This window comes from Rhinatrema bivittatum, chromosome 11, assembly GCF_901001135.1.
Source record: "Rhinatrema bivittatum chromosome 11, aRhiBiv1.1, whole genome shotgun sequence".
Lineage (NCBI taxonomy): Eukaryota > Metazoa > Chordata > Amphibia > Gymnophiona > Rhinatrematidae > Rhinatrema > Rhinatrema bivittatum.
The window spans coordinates 3,226,647-3,251,916 of NC_042625.1; the positions used below are offsets into that span (position 1 = coordinate 3,226,647).

A 25,270-nucleotide genomic window follows, 5' to 3' on the forward strand; every position below is an offset into this window, starting at 1 on the left:
TGAAAAATCTTGCTGGGGCATGTGTTTTTTCTGTATTATTTACCTTGTTTTTTTTGTCCATCTAGATCAGGGGTCGGGAACCCATGGCTCGCGAGCCAGATATGGCTCTTTTGAGGGCTGCATCTGGCTCGCAGACAAGTGTCGCCACACTTTCCAGTCCCCCGCTGACCCAGCTGCTCCCTGGTCCTCCGCCCGGGCTTAAAATGCTGTCAGCCCGGGCGGAACGCGGCAGGACAGCTGGAGTCAGTGCCACCGGCATGCTCTCTTCTTCCCGCGCCCCCCCCCCCCCCCGCGGCCCGGAAGAGGAAGTGGTGAGCATCAGGTGTGTGCACGGGAAGAAGAGGCCACGCTAGTGTCCGATGAAAAGAAGACTGCAGCGCGGCTCGGAGACTGCACGCTAGTGTGGTCTCTTCTTCCCGCCCCCCCCCCCCCGCGGCCCAGAAGAGGAAGTGGTGCGCATCGGGTGCGTGCGCGGGAAAAAGAGGCCACACTAGTGTCCGATGAAAAGAAGACTGCAGCGCGGCTCAGAGGAAAATGAAGAGCTTCAACCGCGGCCGATGGGACTCCGCCTCCGCGAGGGCTGAAAATGAAGGAGGTTAGCGTTGGGAGGAGGCTGCTGCTGCCGCGAGTTCCCGGGGTGGGGGAGAGAGAGTGAATGAATGAGCGAGCAAGCATGTGTGTTTGAGATCCTGTGTGTGTGAGTGAGAGATTGCATGTATGTGAATGATTGAGAGCCTGTATATGTGAAAGAGAGTATGTCTTTGATTGAGAGCCTGCCTGTGAGAGAGAGAGCATGAATGTAAGTTTACCATTGGGAACTTGTATGTGTAAGTTTGTGATTGAAAACCTGTTTGTATGAAAGAGTATGTGTGTATGATTGAGATCCTCTGTGTGTGAGAGAAATCATGTGTATGTATGATTAAGAGCATGTGTGTATAAGTAAGAGAGAGATCATGTGTGTCTGTGTGTGATTGAGAGCTGGTTTAGGTGATGGAGCATGTGAGTAGTATGTGATTGAGAGCCTGTGTTTAAATGAGAGAGAGAGACCATGTGTGTCTGTGTGTGACAGAGCTGATTTAGGTGAGGGAGCATGTGAGTATGTGATTGAGAGCCTGTGTGTAAATGAGAGAAAGAGAGGACATGTTTGTAAGCATGTGAATGAGAGTCTTTGTTTGAGAGAAAAAGACAGCATGTATTTATGTGATTGAAAGCCTGTGTGTGTGTAAGCGTGAAAAGATAGACAGCATGTGTGTAAATGTGTAATTAAGAGCCTATATAAGTGAGAGAGAAAAAACATGTGTATATGTGAGTACTGAGAGCATGTGTGTATAGGTGTGTCATTGAGAGCCAGTGTGAGAGAGAGGAGAAAGTTCCAAGCAAACCACCCCGTCTCCTGCTAATTCAGAACAATCTCAGGACCTCTGGATATCAAACGTTCCCAGGTATGCAGAGCAAAAAAATGTTTGTATCCTTATTATTTTTCATTACTGGGTCTTTGTGTCTGCTATTTTGAAATATTTTGTTGGTATCTGGAAATGTTTTATATGAGTTTTAATTATTGGATATTCCACTCATCAGCTGTTTCGAAATATGTTCTTTTTGTTAGTACAGTTTTACTGCTGATGATTTTATATTTCTTGATTTGTTTTATAAGGATGAGTGATGTTTCTTTTTTCCTTTGTTAACACTGCATACAGAGACTCTGGCTTGTTGCAGTTTCCAATTCAGTTTTTGTCTGCATGCTTCTTGTTATGCGTTTTGGTCTCTTTATTCTATGTTAGGTGAGGGACAGCACGTGATTCAGGTGAGGTTTTCTGCTGGCGTGTAGTTTCTGTGAAGGGCTCTATAGCAGCCTGACTTGGTCCGTTTTCCTAATAGGAGATGTATTGGTGACTTAAGGCCTGGTGTAATATTTTCAGAGACTTATTGTACTTTAAAAGTGTGATCTTACATAAAATGCACACATTTACTTGTATTTAGTTTTAAACATATTGTATGGCTCTCATGGAATTACATTTTAAAATATGTGGCGTTTATGGCTCTCTCAGCCAAAAAGGTTCCTGACCCCGGATCTAGATGAAACATAAGAGCAAAATATATGCCATACTACGTCAGACTATCAAGCCCAGTATCCAAAGGGATGGGCTCCACCTTAACCAGGGTGGAACCAGACTGCTGGCGCTAACCTTTAAAAAGGAGATAGAGCAGCTTTTAAACTAGAACAAAGGGGAAAGCAGACAGTCGCTCAGCAGCACATGGTTCGGAGAGAGGTATCTTCAAAGGATACTAATGATGCATTAGAATTAGGGCATCCCGACAGTGAGGTTCCAATAATTAGAAAAATAGTCCAAGTGCCTGTAACTAAAAACTCACCTGAGCTAAAAAATTCTAACTTATCCCTATCAATTAAAAAGCAGAATGAAAATACAAACAAAAAACAAACTTTGAAATGTTTGTATGCTAATGCCAGAAGTCTAAGAAGTAAGATGGGAGAATTAGAATGTATAGCAGTGAATGATAACAGACTTAATTGGCATCTCAGAGACATGGTGGAAAGAGGATAACCAATGGGACAGTGCTATACTGGGGTACAAATTATATCGCAATGACAGAGAGGAGCACCCGGGACGAGATGTGGCGCTTTATGTCTGGGATGGCATAGAGTCCAACAGGATAACATCCTGCATGAGACTAAATACAAAATTGAATCTTTATGGGTAGAAATCCCTTGTGTGTCGGGGAAGACTATAGTGATAGGGGTATACTACCGTCCACCTGGTCAAGATAGTGAGACAGACAGTGAAATGCTAAGAGAAATTAGGGAAGCTAACCAAATTGGTAATGCAGTAATAATGGGAGACTTCAATTACCAAAAGTACATGCTAGAGCAAACTGCACTTTGAGGCAATATCACATAGTACAAGAAGTGCAGGTAAATTGATAATCCTGACAAAGGACTCAAAACGGACTTCCAAAAGTGAAATGGGTTTTTATTAATTCATTAGGCAGCTCCACTGATTTAAATCGCAAGTAGCTTTACGGCGTCCCCCGACACGGTCCCGTGTTTCACCTAGGGCTGCATCGGGAGGGCTCGCCAGCAGGAATTCACATATGAAATACTGAAATTAAATCAATCACAAGTCAGGATGCTATATAGGACTTACAACCGAAAAAAAAAGTACAAACAGGTTTAAACACCACTCTTACCTGACAGCTTATGTGCTTGGTTTTGACAGGGAGCGCGCTTACTCTGAACGCAGTCAGGTATTTAAAGAATGGCAATGGCGCCAAGGCTACAGGTGAACCAATGACGTGGGTCTGATAGCCACGTTCATTGGTTCCCGTTCCTGTAGCTCGCCATAGCAGCATTGTGTGCGACCAAGCTTAACTGTGAGAGATCTAAGTGAATAGGAACCATTCTATCTCCCGATTAAGTCCCTTCGGAGTGACTGAGTCTAAAGTAAAAATCCACCTCTGTTCAATGCGGCCGAGCTGTTCAGCATAACAGCCACCGCGAGCAGGTCGTGGAAACACCTCAATGACACTGAATTTAAGGTCTGAGAGATTGTGACATTTTTTTTACCCAATATGTTGGAAAAACCACAAGAATGGTCAAAACACGTATTATAGAGCATTGCTCGAACATCAGGCACTCCAGAGAAAATGAACCATTGGTAGACCATTGGGTAAAAAAATGTCACAATCTCTCAGACCTTAAATTCAGTGTCATTGAGGTGTTTCCACGACCTGCTCGCGGTGGCTGTTATGCTGAACAGCTCGGCCGCATTGAACAGAGGTGGATTTTTACTTTAGACTCAGTCACTCCGAAGGGACTTAATCGGGAGATAGAATGGTTCCTATTCACTTAGATCTCTCACAGTTAAGCTTGGTCGCACACAATGCTGCTATGGCGAGCTACAGGAACGGGAACCAATGAACGTGGCTATCAGACCCACGTCATTGGTTCACCTGTAGCCTTGGCGCCATTGCCATTCTTTAAATACCTGACTGCGTTCAGAGTAAGCGCGCTCCCTGTCAAAACCAAGCACATCAGCTGTCAGGTAAGAGTGGTGTTTAAACCTGTTTGTACTTTTTTTTTCGGTTGTAAGTCCTATATAGCATCCTGACTTGTGATTGATTTAATTTCAGTATTTCATATGTGAATTCCTGCTGGCGAGCCCTCCCGATGCAGCCCTAGGCGAAACACGGGACCGTGTCGGGGGACGCCGTAAAGCTACTTGCGATTTAAATCAGTGGAGCTGCCTAATGAATTAATAAAAACCCATTTCACTTTTGGAAGTCCGTTTTGAGTCCTTTGTCAGGATTATCAATTTACCTGCACTTCTTGTACTATGTGAGACTTCAATTACCCCAATATTGACTGGGTAAATGTATCATCTGGACACACTAGAGAGATAAAGTTCCTGGATGAAATAAATGATAGCTTTATGGAGCAACTGGTTCAGGAATAGACGAGAGAGGGTGCAATTTTAGATCTAATTCTCAGTGGAGCACAGGATTTGGTGAGAGAGGTAACGTGGTGGGGCCGCTTGGCAATAGTGATCATAATATGATCAAATTTGATTTAGTGACTGGAAGAGGAACAGTGTGCAAATCCAAGGCTCTCATGCTAAACTTTCCAAAGGGAAACTTTGATAAAATGAGAAAAAAAATTGTTAGAAAAAAACTGAAAGGAGCAGCTACAAAAGTAAAAAATGACCAAGAGGCGTGGTCATTGTTAAAAAATATCATTCTAGAAGCACAGTCTAGATGTATTCCACACATTAAGAAAGGTGGAAAGAAGGCAAAACGATTACCGGCATGGTTAAAAGGGGAGGTGAAAGAAGCTATTTTAGCCAAAAGATCTTCATTCAAAAATTGGAAGAAGGAACCAACAGAAGAAAATAGGATAAAGCATAAACGTTGGCAAGTTAAATGTAAGACATTGATAAGACAGGCTAAGAGAGAATTTGAAAAGAAGTTGGCTGTAGAGGCAAAAACTCACAGTAAAAACTTTTTAAAATATATTCGAAGCAGAAAGCCTGTGAGGGAGTCAGTTGGACCGTTAGATGATCGAGGGGTTAAAGGGGCACTTAGAGAAGATAAGGCCATCGCGGAAAGATTAAATGATTTCTTTGCTTCGGTGTTTACTGAAGAGGATGTTGGGGAGGTACCCGTAATGGAGAAGGTTTTCATGGGTAATGATTCAGATGGACTGAATCAAATCACGGTGAACCTAGAAAATGTGGTAGGCCTGTTTGACAAACTGAAGAGTAGTAAATCACCTGGACCGGATGGTATACACCCCACAGTTCTGAAGGAACTATTAGTAAAAATGTGTAACCTATCATTAAAATCATCCATTGTACCTGAAGACTGGAGGATAGCAAATGTAACCCCAATATTTAAAAAGGACTCCAGGGGCGATCTGGGAAACTACAGACCGGTTAGCCTGACTTCAATGCCAGGAAAAATAGTGGAAAGTGTTCTAAACATCAAAATCACAGAACATATAGAAAGACATGGTTTAATGGAACAAAGTCAGCATGGCTTTACCCAAGGCAAGTCTTGCCTCACAAATCTGCTTCACTTTTTTGAAGGAGTTAATAAACATGTGGATAAAGGTGAACCGGTAGATGTAGTATACTTGGATTTTCAGAAGGCGTTTGACAAAGTTCCTCATGAGAGGCTTCTAGGAAAAGTAAAAAGTCATGGGATAGGTGGCGATGTCCTTTCGTGGATTGCAAACTGGCTAAAAGACAGGAAACAGAGAGTAGGATTAAATGGACAATGTTCTCAGTGGAAGGGAGTGGGCAGTGGAGTGCCTCAGAGATCTGTATTGGGACCCTTACTTTTCAATATATTTATAAATGATCTGGAAAGAAATACGACGATTGAGATAATCAAATTTGCAGATGACACAAAATTGTTCAGAGTAGTTAAATCACAAGCAGATTGTGATAAATTGCAGGAAGACCTTGTGAGACTGGAAAATTGGGCATCCAAATGGCAGATGAAATTTAATGTGGATAAGTGCAAGGTGATGCATATAGGGAAAAATAACCCATGCTATAATTACACAATGTTGGGTTCCATATTAGGTGCTACAACCCACGAAAGAGATCTAGGTGTCATAGTGGATAACACATTGAAATCGTCGATATAGTGTGCTGCGGCAGTCAAAAAAGCAAACAGAATGTTGGGAATTATTAGAAAGGGAATGGTGAATAAAACAGAAAATGTCATAATGCCTCTGTATCGCTCCATGGTGAGACCGCAACTTGAATACTGTGTACAATTCTGGTTGCCGCATCTCAAAAAAGATATAATTGCGATGGAGAAGGTACAGAGAAGGGCTACCAAAATGATAAGGGGAATGGAACAGCTCCCCTATGAGGAAAGACTAAAGAGGTTAGGACTTTTCAGCTTGGAGAAGAGACGGCTGAGGGGGGATATGATAGAGATGTTTAAAATTATGAGAGGTCTAGAACGGGTAGATGTGAATCGGTTATTTACTCTTTCGGATAATAGAAAGACTAGGGGGCACTCCATGAAGTTAGCATGGGGCACATTTAAAACTAATCGGAGAAAGTTCTTTTTTACTCAACGCACAATTAAACTCTGGAATTTGTTGCCAGAGGATGTGGTTAGTGCAGTTAGTATAGCTGTGTTTAAAAAAGAATTGGATAAGTTCTTGGACGATAAGTCCATTACCTGCTATTAGGTTCACTTAGAGAATAGCCACTGCCATTAGCAATGGTAACATGGAATGGACTTAGCTTTTGGGAACTTGCCAGGTTCTTACAGCCTGGATTGGCCACTGTTGGAAACAGGATGCTGGGCTTGATGGACCCTTGGTCTGACCCAGTATGGCATTTTCTGTTTCTAACAGTGGTCAATCCAAGTCACAAGTACCTAGCAAGTACCCCAACATTAAATCCCAAGCTATTATTGCTTATTAATTAATAGCAGTTTATGGACGTCTCCTCTGACTGCCGTAACTACATCCTCTGGCAATGAATTCCAGAGCTTAACTAAGCACTGAGTAAAATGAAATTTTCTTCTATTTGTTTTAAATGAGCTACTTGCTAACTGCATGAGATACCCCCTAGTCCTTATGTTATCTGAGAGAGTAAATAACAAATTTACATTAACCAGTTCAAGTGTTTCATGATTCTGTAAACCTCTATCATCTCCCCACTTAGTTGTCTCTTCTCCAAACTGAACAGCCTTAACTTCCTTAGCCTTTCCAAATAGAGCAGCAGTTCCATGCCCCTTTTCTCTGCACTTTTTCTACTGCAACTATATCTTTGAGATACGGCGACCAGAACTGCACACAGTATTCAAGATGTGGTCTCACCATGGAACAATACAGGGGCATTACGACATCCATCGTTTTATTTGCCATTCCCTTCCTAATAATTCCTAACATTGTTTACTTTTTTGATTGCCGCAGCACACTGAGCTGACTGCGCGAACTGGGAAAACTAGTAATGGCGACGGTGCGTGTCCCTTATAAAAATTCCCCACTTACGTAGTAGAGACGGCATTTGCACGTGTCCACATAAAATTGTGCGCTCATGTATGTGCGCTCAGCCTATTTCTTACCATACGGTATAAAACGGCCGCATCCTCTGGCGCAAGTCAGCATACACGCATACATGTGCGCCCGCGCACCGGTAACAAAGTTACCATCCTTCTTAGTAATAACATTATCTACTGCTTGAAGTAGAAGAAACAAGGAAAAGATGGAGCTATCCCTCTCTACAGGATGGTTACTGGCCCAGTGCTGTCATGTGTAAGGTTAGCAAAATGTCTAAGCTTTGCTGATGTCTTGTTGACTGTTCTACATAAGTTGTATAGATGTTGACAAAAAGGACCACCTGGTTGACCCAATCTGTCCATTTGTATATATCTATTGGACTGCCACAGATCCTACTTCATCACTGATTCCCTCCCATTTTTTCCCTGCCACCAAGGTCACTTCATATCCATCTCAGGCACCATTTTGGCTCCTACTACCTCTGTTCCAGGTGTCCACTACCTTCTGAGTTAAAAAAAACTATTTTCTCACTTTACTTTTGAGCCTTCCTCCCTGGTTCAGCATCATATGAAAAATCTTTGTCCTTCAGCTTCTCTTTTACGTAAAATATTGCCTTCTGGTATCTTACTGAAGCTGCACTAAATAGTTAAATGGTTGTGTATCTTATTTATTTTTTACTAATCTCATAATTTTCATAGGAACAATGTGACTTGCAGAGGAAAAACATAAAATACAATCATAAAAACATAAAACAAGCACAGAAAATTGCAAAAAATTAAGATATCACCCTTTTTCCATGGAGAATACATCTTTAGTTCTTAAATCTTTCCATGTAAGATTTATAGCACAAGCCATGCACCTCTGAATTAGCCCTACCTTGTCAATACCTTTTGTTAGATTTTTTTTTCCAGAACGATACAGAAATCAAGGTGTGGTCTCACTAAATACCTGTGGAGATATAGAAACTAAACAAAGGGACAGCATCATTGTGCTTCCAAGTCTTGTGGACTTTATTTAGGAGTACATGTATAATTTTTTTCCTCTTCTGAAATACATATGTATGTATATTGACAAATATGAATGTCACTTAAATTTTCTTATTTCTTTATTCATTGTAAAATGTTTAAGAAAAATTTAATAAACAATAAATTTAAAAAAACAAAACAAAAAAAAACAAAAAAAAAACCTTCTCTTGGTAATAATATGCGTTCAGCAATATGCCGCTCAATAATATACAATATGCGCTCAAATATACAATATGTGCTCAAGAATATGCGTTCAGCACTACGCGCTCAATAATATACAATATGCGCTCAAATATACAATATGCGCTTAAGAATATGCGTTCAGCTATATGCGCGCAATAATATACAATATGCGCTCAAGAATATGCGTTCAGCACTATGCGTTTATTAATATACAATATGCGCTCAAGAATATGCGTACAGCACTATGCGCTCAATAATATACAATATGCACTCAATAACATATGCTTAGTAATGTATATGCTGCGTTGTGCGCCTATCCACAGGCGCCTATCCGTGGGTGCTCAATACCTTAACAACGCAGACAAAATGCCGACCTCCACGGCGAATCGCCTACCGGCAACGCCGCCAATCCTCATATCTCTGAGACCAAAAGTAAGAGATGTACGCCTTACCTGATCCTCGGCGCTTCCCGGCTATGACCCGGGCGGTCTCCGGCTGCGGGGGGAGAAGGGAAATACCTTCACCGCCGCGCTCGAGGAGGTGCACCCGCTGCCTCTAAGCCGCCGAACTAGTCTCGCTCGGGGCTAAGTCCACGCCGGGACCGAGGCGCCTCTCAGCTAAGCCCGAGCCCTTCTCACTCGGGGGCTAGATCCCTGCCACGACTCGGCCACCGGACCGAGGCCTAGATCTCCGAGGGATCGCGGAAATCACCTCGGGAAACTCAACTGGGGGAGGGACCCGAGGGTATCACCGCAGGAGTGCGGGGCTCGTCTTCTGTATCTTCTTAGAAATTTAGAAAGTAGAAAGTAGATTTGGAAAACACACTCAGCGAGCGTGCAGGAGCTCCAAACTGCTTTGGAGACGGAAATTACTGAGTTGCTTCACTTCCTGTGGGGGTATATGTACCCGTGCTGACGTCAGATCCGTCTCCAACTGCTAGCACGAGCACACTATACCCACTTGTTCTGAGTTCATCTGGCTACACGCCAGGAAATGTACCTATTACAATAATATACCTTCCCTCTGGGTCCTGGTAAGTCTGCACTGGTTGGAAAGGCACATTTTTATGAACAAGAATAGCCACTCCGCGCTGCCTCGAATTAAAGGAGGAATAAAAACATTGGCTTACCCAGTCCCTCCTCAACTTAGCGTGCTCACTATCATTACGATGCGTTTCCTGTAGAAATACTACATGGGCATGCATATGCTTAAACATGGTAAATATTTTTTTCCGTTTGATCGGGGAATGGATACCGCCCACATTCATGGAAACAATTTTAACCTGCGCCATACCAAGTACCCAGATGAGCAGAAAAAACAGAGATCATTCCCATGTAAACCCCACAAGACCCCCCCAGCCTGGGTCTTGGAGGACAGCGTATCAAGTGTTTAGCCAGCCAGAAAAATGAATTCAGTCGCATTTGGATAGAGATTCCCTGCCCCACCCCATTCCCCCCCGCAAGCTTCGACACAATCAAATCCACATTCAGATCACACATCACAACCCACCACACCAAACACAGCTTTCGCAGCTCTCAACACCGTCGCTCCAAGAGGTATTGCCCCCCCCCCCCCCCATCGAGGTTTGGGGTGACAAATGTTTTGGTTTTTTTCATTCCCCCGGTGTAACATCAAAACTTCCAAACCCCCATAGGTAAATAGTGTCAAACAAGTAACAAAAAACATGATTGACCCCCAAGTGAGAAGTCAACGTTCCCCGTGTCCAGGCATGGTAGTTTCCGCTGTAGACTAAGTTTGTTGTTCAAAAAACCAGAACTTAGTTGACGGGAAAAAAAAAATAAAAACCCCGCAGATAACCAGCCCGCTCTCACAAAGAAACCTCTCTGGTGCCTCCTTGTTTCTTTTCTTTTTTCTCCCCCATTGAACCTTAAGAAACCCACAAAACTAGAAACTGGATCTGTAAGTGGTCTCGCCTCACTCCTCCTCTATCCTGGGAAGGGTCTTGATGAACCCATCGGCTGCTTCTTTGGTGGTAAAAAAGAGAACCTGGTTATCATGATGAACACGTAACTTCGCAGGATATAACAGCGCGAAGTGAATGCCCCGCTTATGAAGCGCAGTGCAGGCCGGCGACAGCAGTTTCCGCTGAGCTGCAGTGCTGGCGGAAAAATCATTGAACAGCAAAATGCGATTATTCTGGTATTCCACCAATGCCTTCTGACGGAAGGCCCTCATCAATTGCGTTTTGTGCTCCCAATGCAAAATACGCGCCATCACAAGTCGAGGTTTGTTCGCACCCTCCCGGGGAACTGCAAACGTTCCCCCCTCCAGATTCAATGCAACCTGTTCTGGAAGCCATTTCTCAATAAAATTGCGTAATTCCCCCATCTTTTACTTGTTCCGGGAGGCCTATAATTTTCAAATTATTCCTGCGTCCACAGTCCTCCTGCTCCTCCATCCGAGCAATCAACTCACACTGATGATCCTGCAGGACCTCCACCCGACGCTCCGATTCAGATACCCTATCACCAAGATCTGAAATGGTTGTTTCTGCAACATCTAAACGCCTAGACTGGTTCTCCACGACGCCCTTAATGCCCTCTATAGAGGTCTGAAGCTTAATAAGTCTTCCATCTAGGGCCTCCGTAACTCGCTGCGATATTTGCTTAAGGGCCTCTTCCGTGAAGGCGGATGTCACAGTTTCGCCTGTCGGTACAGCAGCCATCTTAGGCGACCCTACACGTGATCAGTGAGTGCTTCGGTCCCCAACGTTTCGGCCGCTACGATTTCGCATACCCCGTCTCAGTCTTCTGATTGAACACTATTGCGCAGGAGGAACAGGGAGCAAGGATCCCCAAAAACAGGTAGTAATACTGAAGGGGTCTGAACGCTTCAACCTGACAAAGGACAACCTGAAACTCCTGCCAAACAGGACTTCATGTACCAGAATTCCCTGCTTCATGACGGGTTTACTTACAGTCTGCAATACAGCTGTAATTAGGACATTGAGAAACTCTCTGTCAGCACATTGCACATTTTCATTTTTTTGGCTTCGCTGTTCTTATTCTCTGATAAGCTTTCACTGTAACCTAGAATAGAACAATGGATGTATTATGTGAAGGGCTGTATTACTATAGACTCGTGAATTCCTTTCCAGAACTGCAAGTCCCAGCAGCCTCTCCTGCAGAAGCTTCACGAAGGTTCCAGGTTGTCTAAGGAGGGGATCAGTAGCCACTCAGCTAGGATATGCTTGCTCAGCAAGGCGTAGAACGCATGTGTAAAAGATAAGAAATGTAGAATGTATAAAAGCCAGCTCCTGAAGGGGAGGGGCACGCAGTTTCTGAGCCATTGTTCTCAGCTGTGTCTTGCATATGCAATAAAAGTCTTTCTTTACGGAACAGTTTCTGGGGCCTATTTTCTGACGGTAACATTTGGCACCCCAGATGGGACCGGGGCCCTGGGGACGCTATTTTAGCCCCCCAGTTGGTCCAGGAGATTTTGTGGCGGAGTGATCCCCCAGACTTGCCTGGTGAGTGGCCACCGCTGAGTTCAGTGATCAGGTATCTGAGGGGGTCATTCCACGGAGATCCTCTGAGACCTTTGGGATTGGTTGATCCGGAAAGAAGGCTTTCTTGACGATCGGAAGAACTTTGCAGGCGAGTATTTTGGGAAAAAATAAATAAGATGAGAAGAGAATTAAGTGAAGAATAGATAAAGATTAACGAGTAGCCGGTCCGTCACCAAGCGGACCGAGGGGGCCCTGATCACGCCCCGCGCAGTGGTTAGTAGGAATCCCGCTCTGAAGACCACGCGCTTGGGAATAAAATTAATAATACATATAGACTAGCGGGAATAGATTTCTTGTTGTGTGAAAGAGTGCATTTTCAGCTGAAGGTACCCTTAGGAAAAAATTTCTACTGTGGTAGATCGGTTAGACAAATTTCTTTTTGTGATCAAATGCATTATTTCTTTTGATCTACTCTGGTGATGCAGACTATTTTTACTTAAGGAAAACTTATTAAAAGTGATTGTGAATTATTTATCTGTATATGTGTGCTGAACAGCGGCAGTTAGCTGCTGCTGGGAGCTTGAGAGTTAACTAGTTTGGCTGGGCAGAGGCTGCTTCTCAGCGGGACAGTTTAACCCCCAAAACATTTCTCTGGTACGTTTGGGTTTTCAAATTATTAATTAAGGATTGTGATGTATGTAACTGCTATCTGTGAATTGCAAGCACATGTACCAGGGATTTTTTTTTAATTGTTTTTAATTGTTTTAAACCCTAATAAGAAGAGATTTTTGGTTTACAGATGCTGCACAAGACTACTATACAACAAATTAATTTACAGTGTTAAGTTAAAATACTGATTTGATTACTGGAGAATGCATTTACTGGTGTTGAAGTTTAGAACTTGATGGCAGTTAAGGGTTAACAGCAGAGATAATTACAGGAGAGAGGAGGGGATCCAGCCGGAAAAAAAAAAAAAAAAAAAAAAGGACATTGAGCCAGCCTGGGTGAATGAGGACAAAGGGAAAGAAAAACATTAAGTTTCGTTTGTTTAAAGAGCAAGCATTATTGAAAGTTAGTTGATGGTGTGCGTATGTGAATAAAGATAGAATTGTGGTATGTTAATTAAAAGAAAGGAAGATTCCTTGGTGTTCAATCCCTAGTGGGGGCTGGTCAAAGGTTTAGTACTCACATCAGTACATTTACTCCCTAGGTTGTTTCACAGAAGTAAAAGTTTTTTTGTAGCTCCGAGTTTCTGCTGATTAAATTTATTCTCCAAGGTTAAAACCAAAAATTGGTATTATTCCACAATGGCTCCGAAGGCCTGTCCTTGCTAAAACTGTCTGTAATCTGACAAAGGATTGCTACTTGCAAAGAAATACCAGAACCAAGGGTCCCTTACAAATCATTTTTACCGAGCACTGTAATAACCTAGAGGTTTTTTCTATAGCTACACCTCTTGCATACAGGGAAACAGTGCCTTATGATGCAGGTTATTTTTAAGACATTTTATAGCAGCAAATTCATTGTTACAGTACAAAAATGTAATTATGGAATGGTGGTGCGTTCCACTGCGTGTCAATATGTCAGTACGTAGTGCATAGTGCATTCAATATGGCTGTGCGTTTCAATGCTGGCGTTGTTAATCAGAAGCTTTCAGTTTTCTCATATCTTCTATCCCAGTGTCCTCCCTATGCTTATCCTTCACTCGATACATCCACAGGTTAGTCAATTATTCTCTAATACCATGTTAATTATTGTTCTTACTTGTCTCCTATATATTATCTGTTATTTAAAAGTTACATTGAAACGCATGATAAAGTATGAACTCTCTTTTGCTGACGCAGTTTATTTTGAAGCTGTCTCTGGGAAAATTAGAGGAGAAATGATTAAGAATGGGACCTTTTGTTAAAGCAGTAGTTAAATATGCAGAGCTACTCCCTGTTTTAAGGAACTGGCAAGATAAGACAGCATCTGACTGTGGTAGGATGCCGTTGTAAAAACACAGAGAAAGGCGCAAGATAAGGATTATTGGAAGTTGTGGGCAAGAGAAGGGGCCACTATGCAAGATTAGGAACAAGAGCAAATATGAGTCGGCCCAAATGATAAAGTAGTGGCCCACACACACACACACATATATATATATATATATATATATACTGCAATTATGTTCTTTTACCACTGGTGGGGGCTGGGCTCTGGCTATTACCATATGTTCTTAGTGTTTGCAATGTAATTGGTACAAGGCTTCCAAGGGTTTGATCATCACTCCTGCACACCTAAAGCCTGCAGATCCAGGTTGACTTTATTGAATTAACCCAATGCCAAACTACAAGTTTGAAGGAAGCAATGTTTTGCAGCTTCTCAGCCTCGTCAGAACTGATTTGCCTCCAGGCGCAGGTCACCTATTCAATTTCCAGATGGACTGTGATCTTTTCATCGTATTTTGAGATGTATGGGAACAGGGATCAGGAAGAGAAGAAAAGGGCCCGTCCCTGCAACCAGGAACTTAATAATAGACCCGACATCTGAAAGAAGCTGCAGAAGGCCGAAGGCTTCGAGGGCATGAGCCTCAGCCAGTTAAAAGCTATAGCAGACCAGGTATGTGGAAATAGAGAAGTGGAAGAGAAAAGAGAGAGGCAAGTAGACATATGAAGGAGAAAGTGACTGTTAGCCGCCGCTCCCGAGGACACTCGGACGGGAAGGAGCCAAGACAATGGCAGACCGCGAAGAGGAGGGGGAACAAGACCCCCTTTGGGAAAGAATCAGTGTGCGTACTGCAAAAATGAAGGCCATTGGAAGAGAGACTGTGAAGAATGGCAAAAGAAATACAGGAGCCCTGCAGTGAATACTAACGACAAAAATGGACCTGCACCGACAAAATCAGGGGCCTGTTGGACTCAGAGGCCAACGATCTGTCATGACTGCACCAATCGGCCCCCCCCCCCCCCCCGACGAAAGAGACTGTTTCTATAGTGAGTGCCTCGGGTCAGGTACTCACTGCCCCTCTGCAGAAAGAATGAACTATACAAGTAGGCGGGACCATGGTATCCCTTATCGGACGGGACCTGCTGTGTAAACTACAGACCACATTGAGATTTCAACCAACAGGGGAAGTTAAAGCCTCCTTCAGGGACCATCCAGTGATACTCATCTGCCCCCTCAGGGAGAAATGGAGATTACTTCCTCAAATACCCAGAAGACACCCCATCATCGACAGAGACGGGATTTGTCCTGGAGGATTAGTCGTGAACACCCCCAGTCTGGATCGAACTAAAGCAAGGCGCCCAAATAGTTAACCAAACCCAATACCCCGTGCCATATGCCGCCAGAAGCAGTAATCGGATCAGAAACACCTGAAACAACTAGATCTGAGTGGAAAACGCCTCTGTTGCCGGGAAAGAAACCAGATTCCACAGAATATAGATCATTTCAGGACCTGCAGAAGGTCAACAGCCAGATCATGGACCTGGTGGCCCTGGTCCCAACCCGTATTCCATCATGGCCCAAATCCCAGCAAGAACCGTGCAGGATTTGAGAAAAGTAAATACTCAAGAGGCAGATTTGGTAGCACTTGTGCCAAATCCGTATTCAATCTTGGCTCAAGTCTCTCCTGAATCCAAGTGGTACAGTGTTATTGATCTCAAAGATGCTTTCTTCTCCGTTCCGGTAGCGGAGGAATGTCAGAAGATTTTTGCCTTCACATGGGAAAATGCACACACTGGAGTAAAGCAGCAGTATACATGGACTCGTTTGCCTCAAGGGTTCAAGCATTCACCTACTTTGTTTGGTGAGCAACTGGCAAAAGACTTAAAGATGTATCAAGTTATGTATGGGCCAGTCATACAATATGTGGATGACCTTCTGTTGTTTCGAGAAACGTATCTTGAATGTGCAGCATCCACCCTCCACTTGTTAAAGACTTTGTACTCCAAAGGATACCGTGCAAGTAAAAAGAAAGCGCAAATTTGCGAATTGGAAGTAGAATATTTGGGCTTCCAAATCCGTGAAGGCACCCGTCGTCTTGGAATCTCTCGTACTAGTTCTATAAGAGAATAACCTGTACCCACTTGTAAAAAAGAGCTTCGAGCGTTCCTTGGAGCTACAGGATACTGTAGATTGTGGATTGCCAACTATGCAATTATTGCTCAGCTCCTGTATGACAAGTTGCGGGGTAAAGAAGCAGAGTCTCAACCTTTTCAATGGGAAAGACACGAACTAGCAAAATTGCATCAACTAAAAGAAGCCTTGGTCGCACCCCCTGTGCTAGGATTACCGGATGTGATGAAACCATTTCATCTGTTCATCGATGAAAAGAAAGGAATGGCCACTGGGGTATTGACTCAAACTTTTGGATCCTGGGAATGACCTGTTGCATATTTGTCAAAAGGAATGGACAATGTTGTTAAAGGATGGCCTGGTTGCCTTCGAAGCATTGCTGCTGCATGCTTACTGATACCCGAAGCTGTTAAGCTAACGTTTGGACAAATTCTGCAAGTGACAACTCCTCATACTATTCAAGAACTACTAGAAACTCATGGACCAAAATGGATGACTAATTCACGTTTCGTCAAGTATCAAAGCCTTACTGTGTGAAACACCTGAAATCCAAATACAAGACAGTAAAAACCTGAACCCAGCTACTCTAATGTCAGTCCCTGAACCAATCACTCACAACTGCGAAGAAGTCATGGCTACAGTACATTCTAGTTGACCTGATCTGAGAGATCAACCTTGGCAAGGCCAAGGTTGATCTCTCTGATGGAAGTAGCCAAGATATAAATGGAATACGAGTTGCTGGGTATGCTGATGTATCCGAAGATGAAATCATTGAGGCTCAACCTCTTCCCCCAGGAACGTCTGCACAAAAAGCTGAACTAATTGCCCTTACTCGAGCTCTGCAGTTGGCAGAAGGAAAAACTGTAAATATCTATACAGACTCTAAATATGCCTTTCTTACAATTCAAGTATATGGAACATTATACAAAGAACGAGGTTCCTGGACTGCAGAAGAAAAACAATTGAACAATGCATCAGAAGAACGTGAATTACTAGACGCAGTTTGGCTACCTCGCAAAGTGGCTGTAATGCATTGCAAAGCACACACCAGGAAATCAAACCCTATTGTCAAGGAAATCAGAGAGCAGATGAAGCAGCAAAAAGAGGCAACTCGGGAACCCTTCCAAGCAGTATTAATTGCATCGAATCATCAGGCTTCAGGCAGTCCTGGAGCTCATCACCAACGACTGTTTTCGCTCTTAAACTCTGGGCAAAACAAAATACAAAAATTATGACTGCAGTGTACCAGAATAGATTGGTTTTAGATTACCCTCTGGCCCAGGAAGGAGGGTTTGTGGAACATTTAACCTCTCCAATTGTTGTTTACAGGTAGATGACCAAAGCAAGGTTATCCAAGACATCACTGATCACATGGTCAAGATGGCACACGTCCCTGTCCAGCAGTGGAATAGTGCTTGGGACTGGACCAATGGATTCCGTGGTTGGTTTTCCATGATCGGTGGATTTAAGAGCTTGTATGTTATCCCAGCCAGTTTAATTCTGTTTTGTCTTTTAGGACCCTGTATTATTCCTTTCTTGCTCAAATCGCCTTCGTCGGGTGATGGAGGACATTGCTGAACGCAAAACAGCCACGCAGCTCCTGTCACTGTACATGTATTCCTCTGAGCCTATAGAACCTATTTAACCATCCTCATGTTTTATCCTGGGCCATCTTCCCATACATGACAAGTTCGGGCTACAAAGGGGGGTGAAGCCAATAGGGCCCATCCGTCTCAAACCCGTGAAGAAAGCATCGGACTGTTTGGGAAATTAGGGCCCTCTGTGAACTCAAATTGCTAATTTTTCTTGTTTCTGTTTCTTTCAGCTCCACAGCTGCGTTGTGATGGTGTGATACTTTTCATAAAGAATGATAAGTATCAAAGGGGGGAATGAAGGGGTCTGAACGCTTCAACCTGACAAAGGACAACCTGAAACTCCTGCCAAACAGGACTTCATGTACCAGAATTCCCTGCTTCATGACGGGTTTACTTACAGTCTGCAATACAGCTGTAATTAGGACATTGAGAAACTCTCTGTCAGCACATTGCACATTTTCATTTTTTTAGCTTCGCTGTTCTTATTCTCTGATAAGCTTTCACTGTAACCTAGAATAGAACAATGGATGTATTATGTGAAGGGCTGTATTACTATAGACTCGTGAATTCCTTTCCAGAACTGCAAGTCCCAGCAGCCTCTCCTGCAGAAGCTTCACGAAGGTTCCAGGTTGTCTAAGGAGGGGGTCAGTAGCCCCTCAGCTAGGATATGCTTGCTCAGCAAGGCGTAGAACGCATGTGTAAAAGATAAGAAATGTAGAATGTATAAAAGCCAGCTCCTGAAGGGGAGGGGCACGCAGTTTCTGAGCCATTGTTCTCAGCTGTGTCTTGCATATGCAATAAAAGTCTTTCTTTACGGAACAGTTTCTGGGGCCTATTTTCTGACGGTAACAATACCTCACGGCACCAAATCTTAAAGAAACATTGCCGCCTCCATTTTTGCAGCACTCCCGTGGGAAACTTGATATCCTACAAGGCTGCACGTGCATTCACCAGATGTGTCCCACTGCCTCCAGTGCTGATGATTACTGCAAAGAGGGCCGCAGGGAAGGTAAAATTCGGCATATTTTTGTTATATAGCAGGGGCCACAGGGAGCAGAGATCCCCAAGGCTAAGCAGGAACGCCACGCGGCACCAAAAAAATTTTTTTTTTTTAAATTATGGTTGCCGCCATTTTTTCAGCGCTCCCGCAGGTGAGGTGAGATCCAGAAAAGTACCATGCGCTCTCACCCGAGGCGGCCCGCTGCCTCCGGGGCTAATGGCCACTACAGAGAGGGCCGTAGGGCAGATAAAGAGCGGCAAATTTCATTTGGGCAGCAGGAGGCACAAGGAGCAGGGATCCCCAAAGCAAAGCAGCAACACCTTGCGGCACCAAAATTCAAAAAACATGGCCGCCGCCATTTTGTCAGCGCGTCCGCAGGCGAGGTGAGGTCCAGAGGAGTATTACGGGTGCTCATCCGATGTGTTCCACTGCCTCCAGGGCTGATGATCACTGCCGAGAGGGCCACAGGGCAGTTAAGAACAGTAGATTTTTGCTGGGAGTAAAAGCTGTTTTTAAGCTATTAGGGGAGCGGGGCCACGGAGCTCTACCCTGTTGCTTCCGTCTCCCTTGACGTCATTGCCGGACGCTCGTTTTTAGTTTTAATAGCTCCTTGCAAACACACTTTTCTGAAAACTGATGGAACTGTACCTTACTTCTATTCTTACTTGTGACAGTTTTCTATGATCCTATTCCAAGCTCTTCATCAATGAACACTTTACAAAATATTAGTTGAGCAATTCTGCTTTCTCCTAGTCAGCCTCCATATATTCACCCTTCACCTTTTGTACTTCCTCCTAATATCTCTCAAAAAGTCTCATCCCCTTTTATACTATATTAGCTATTTTTTCTTCCATTCCCATCTTTGTTTTCCCAGCTTCTCTTAGCCTTTCCAGATATTGTTGCCTATCTTCCTCTCTATCAGGTCTATCCAGTAAAGTGCGGCCGCGTTTACCCCGCTCCTAACCCACGTTCTACTCACTTTCCGGCCGCGTTAGCCCTTCCTGCGATCCACAAACCCCTTTAACCTACCCTTACCGCGTCCTAAAATCCCCGGGCAACCCCTTCCACACGCGGCATGTATATTGCATGCAAACGAGCGAATTAGCTATTCCCTAGCATCCAGTAACCCGCGCCCCGACTATCGCTATTTTACCCTGCCGTTTTGCCGCGCGTTTAACCTGCTAACTTACCGCCTACCCTTATCCCTGCGTTAGAGGCAGGGGTAAGGGTAGGTGGCAAACTTTCCCCCAGCCCCCGCTCACCTGCCCTGGCTGCGTCCATGGATGCTGGTCTCCGGGGCAGCCCCAGTCCTCTCCCCTCCTCCCGAAGCAAAAAAAAAAAGCGAAAAAAAAAAATTGCAAGAGAGAGAGGGGAGAGGACGGGCAATCCTACGCTCGGCGACTTACTTTTGCAGCTCCCCTCCGGACATCGTGGCTTCCCCCGTGCCAGTCCCCTCTCCCCTCCTCCCGAAGCAGGGTGCGAAAAGCAGCCTTGCTCCGGGAGGAGGGAAGAAGGGACTGGTAGTGTAAAGCGACAAAGCGACTTACTTTTTGCAGCCCCTCCGGACATCGGACGACCTCTCCTGCCTCCAGCTGCTCGCAAAGATGGACGCCTGCACGGCCGCTGAAGACGTGACGTCACGACGTTTGGCGTCATGGCATGTGACGTCACGTCTTCAGCGGCCGTGCAGGCGTCCATCTTTGCGAGCAGCTGGAGGCAGGAGAGGTCGTCCGATGTCTGGAGGGGCTGCAAAAAGTAAGTCGCTTCGCCGCTTCACACTACCAGTCCCTTCTTCCCTCCTCCCGGAGCAAGGCTGCTTTTCGCGCCCTGCTTCGGGAGGAGGGGAGAGCGGACTGGCAATCCCGACTTCCTGGTATCTGTCATTTCAAATGACATTTGAAATGACAGATACCAGCATGGCCGTGAAGCGTTAGGCCCGCGCACCCAGGATACTGTATAGGCGCTCTATCCAGTAAAATGGGTTGCGCGGGCCTAATGCTTCACGGACGCTTCTTAGCGCAGCTTGCATTTGCAAGCTATTTACATACAGGATCGAGCGGTAGGTGAGCTGCACTGTGCGTGCGGCAACCGCAGGTGCGCCAGGCGCTAACGCAGCTCTTCCTACCGCTCGTTACTGGATAGACCTGTATGAATGCTAACCCTTTTTTCTTAGCATTCAAACAGGTTAATCCACACCAGTGGGTAATGCATTTCTACCAGCAGATGGAAACGGAGCAAAGCTGACGTCACAGTATAAATACTCTTGCACTGACATCAGCCCCCAGCATTCTCCGTCTCCAGAAGATGATGGTTTGCTTTAAAAAAAAAAAAAAAAAAAAAAAAGGTTTAGAAGAAGGAGAAAGAAGAAAATTAATTTGCCCCACTCTCCTGTGATCCCTCCCTCAGTCAAGTTTTCCTGATGTGATACCTGCGTATCCCTCAATAGTGCCTCAGTCCGGTAGCTGGTTTACCAGTGTGGACTTGTCTGTAGAGAGTCAAACAGCTGAGAAGCTAGCAGCTGCAGGAAGTCAAGCACGGAGTGAAGGCCTTTGCCCTCTCCCCCCCCACAGCTGGAGACAGACTCTGTACTCGGCCGGGACAGGCTGAGCTCAGGTAAAGAGTAAATATGTTTAAAAAAAAAAAAAAAAAGGAGTTAATTTTAGGTATTTCATTCCCTGTCTGGTCTCTGAGCTCAGCACGCCGATCAGACGTCCATTCCCGTCACCGGGGGAGCTTGGGAAGTCATGGCAGCTTGACGGGTTTAGCAGCCTTTTTGGCTACGCTTTGCTTAGATGCACGTGATAGGAAAGCGCACGAACGCCGCAGCCTAAGCACAAGTCTGCTGCAAAACAGTGTCTGACGTCAGTTCACACTTATGCGCTCGCTCAGGTGGGTGCTTAGCTAGGCACTCAGGTGGATATCTACCTGGACCGTGTTTTGGGTGCCTTATTTTTTGAGTGCTCTTTTCAGTGCTGCTTGCCATATTCGGGCATCATAGCTTGTCGGCTCAGGAAGAGTTGTCTCCAACTGATTTTGCTGAGCTCAGCCTTCCCTTCATGATGTGGGAATGGGACTGGAGGGGAAACTGCCAGAGGCTTTGCCTGGTTTTGGGGCTCCCCTAACTGGTTTGTCAGCAGGGGAAGGCAACTCAGTGGGCACCGGACCAATGCTCCCTGGTTTTGTTATGGATCCTTCTGCCTTTTCTTGGGTGACTTTTTCAAGGGCTGCAGTCCTTTCTTCAAGCTCAGTTGGCAGCCCCAGCCAAACCTAAAAGTTCAGGATCACAGGCTGCGAACCCCTGCATGCCTGGTGCCACGGGCAAGCGTCTGAGTACATCTAGACCTGCTGCGGGTCACTCTGATAGGGATCCAGATGGCAAAGATGATGAAGGCAATCCTTACTCCATGGAGGATAGGGAAATTGCTCCGGGATTAGAGCCATATACAACAATGTTGCGTTTCCTTCATAGAGATGAGTTACTGGCTCTCATCTCCCACACACTGAAGGTGCTAGGGGTGCTGGATGCTGATTCCATGTCTGAGCCAAAGAAAAATCCCATTTTAATTTCCTTGTTAAAGAATCATGTTTCTTCCCCATTGTGAATGCTGTTCAAGAATTGATTGATCTTGAATGGGAAGCTAATTTTAAAGGGAGATGAGCCTTGGAAACAATTTACCTCCTGGATCCGGAAGCAAAAGAGCAGAATGAGTAGATGTGAATCAGTTATTTACATTTTCGAATAATAGAAGGACTAGAGGGCATTCCATGAAGTTAGCAAGTAGCACATTTAAGACTAATCGGAGAAAATTATTTTTCACTCAACGCACAATAAAGCTCTGGAATTTGTTGCCAGAGGATGTGGTTAGTGCAGTTAGTGTAGCTGGGCTTAAAAAAAGGTTTGGATAAGTTCTTGGAGGAGAAGTCCATTAATGGCTATTAATCAAGTTTACTTAGGGAATAGCCACTGCTGTGGTATGCAGATCTGCAGAGGCTTCTGGTGGACTCTCCTCTCTGATTACCAGTCCCATAGGGATCTGCTACAGCAGGGGCCTATTCTTCATGAAGAACTAACTCAATTTTGTCTTATGGCCTTCGTTGGTCCATGCAGGCCATTCAGCACCAGATCTACTCCCTCCAAGTCAGACTCTTCATGCGTCACCTTGATCCAGAGTTCCTGCAGAACTTGTGGAATCAGTGGCCAGAGCTCCTCTCTGCAAAAGAGGTGTTCCACCTTGGGATCATCTCCCCCAGCCACGGGAACCTCCTCCGGGTCCCCAACCAGATCCGGTGTGTCCTGCAGCAGATCAAACCAAGGAGCTTCCCCAGAGAACCCCTGCAAATCTGCGGAACTGTCAGTATCCCCCTGTGAATCAGCAGACCTCGAGGACAGGCCCGACATCTACCGCACTCGGTCGGTCCACTTACGCTTCGCAACTTGGGACCCCCCAAAGTTCGAAAGCCCGACCTACCAGGACCCTCTGATGCCTTCTGGACCAAAAAAGCCTTATACATCAAAAAACACTCTGACAAGGCGGCCTGGGAGTCCTCTGACTTTCAATCCTGGGCCACATCTCCATACATTGAGTCAGCCCCAAGGGGGAAATCCCACCCCCCCCCCCCCCCCGAAAACTCCACTTGATCCATCTCTACACTAGACCCCACCAGGGATAAATGAGGGGGAAATCTCAGACTCTCTGGAGGCCGCCCTGGGCAAAGGTCTGGTCAGACGTGCTGCTGACACTGCTCTAGTGCGAAGAGAGGAACCTGCTGATGTGTCCTCCTCAGCTGCGCATCCGGAGCAGAGATCCTGTTGGTTAAGGCGTGAACCTGACTCCCCGCAGGCTCAACAGGAAGGACCATGTGGCGCTTAGTGATGCATACCTCTGCATATGATTGGAGAGCCAAGGGCCACCTGTAGAACCTGCTGCCTTGCCACAAAACCCTCCCATACACCAGCATCAGCCTGAGCACTCTGCGCTGCCTAGAAAATAAGGAGCCTTTTTTTCCAAAAACAACTTTACCCAACTCAAACAAGGATACATTCCTGCTCCTTCCAAGGCCTGTAGGCAGAACTGCAGCAGGACACCAGGCTGTCTCATGTGAACTGGATTCCCAGACAGAGCTAAAAAGAGTCACCAACCCTCTGCGCATCTGCCTCAACTAGGGAGAATAGCCCCACCAGGACCTTACAACTCCCTGGAAAGAACCTCAAAGAACAAATCTTCCTTTTCCTTAATTTCCTTTTTTTTTTTTTCTTAGACTGCAGGTTTTTCACCATCTACTATCTGCTGGAAACAGAAAAATACTGAAGGACTACAGAGAGCACACTTGCAGGCCGATACAGTAAGGACGCGTTAGAAAGAGTGCGGCAGTGCCGGGCGCACCCTCGTTTGCTGCACGCACAGTTCGGATCACATACCGCTCGATACTCTATTTAAATGGCATGCAAATGCAAGCCGCGTCCAACCCACGTCCATGAAGCGCAATCCATTTTACTGTATAGGCATTTTATACAGCGCCTATACAGTATCCTGGGTGCGCTGGTACCTGTCATTTCAAATGACATTTGAAATGACAGGTACCAGGAAGTGGATCCCAACTTTAACCAAAAGAAAACCTAAAATCCCTTCCTCTCGAAGCGACTCGACATGTAAAGTATTGTGAATAAGTTTAACCAAAGTTAACTTACTTTTTCTTTCTTTCAGCCCTCTCTGCCCTCCTCCAGAGGCGCGCACCGCGGCTCCCCTGCCTCCCGGGGGCAGCCGGCGGCGAAAGTGGCTTCCAGCGGCCCCCGCCGGCGAAGACGGACGAACGCACGCCCGTAGTGCACGGGCGCTCAAGCCAGCGAAAGCACATGAACGGGCGTGCGTGACGTACGCCGTGACGTCACGCACGCCCATTCATACGCTTTTGCTGACTTGGGGGCCCGTCAATTTGGGCGCTCAAGCCACCGAAACGCATGACGTCACGGCGTACGTCACGCACGCCCGTTCATGTGCTTTCGCTGGCTTGAGCGCCCGTGCACTACGGGCGTGTGTTCGTCCGTCTTCGCTGGCGGGGGCCGCTGGAAGCCGCTTTCGCCGCCGGCTGCCCCCGGGAGGCAGGGGAGCCGCGGTGCGCGCCTCTGGAGGAAGGCGGAGAGGGCTGAAAGAAAGAAAAAGTAAGTTAACTTTGGTTAAACTTATTCACAATACTTTACATGTCGAGTCGCTTCGAGAGGAAGGGATTTTAGGTTTTCTTTTGGTTAAAGTTGCTTCGGGAGGAGGGGAGAGAGGACTGGGGCTGCCCCGGAGACCGGCACCCATGGATGCGGCCAGGGCAGGTGAGCGGGGGCTGGGGGAAAGTTTGCCATCTACCCTTACCCCTGCCTCTATCGCAGGGGTAGGGGTAGGCAGTAAA

The 25,270-nt window shown here is 45.5% G+C and overlaps 1 protein-coding gene across 4 annotated transcripts in view; it reads right to left on the minus strand.

Moving 5' to 3' along the window:
• LOC115100538 (acyl-CoA dehydrogenase family member 11-like) overlaps nt 1-25,270 on the minus strand; it is a 358,748-nt gene that overhangs the window by 257,802 nt on the left and 75,676 nt on the right. The gene's annotated exons all lie outside the window — the stretch shown is intronic.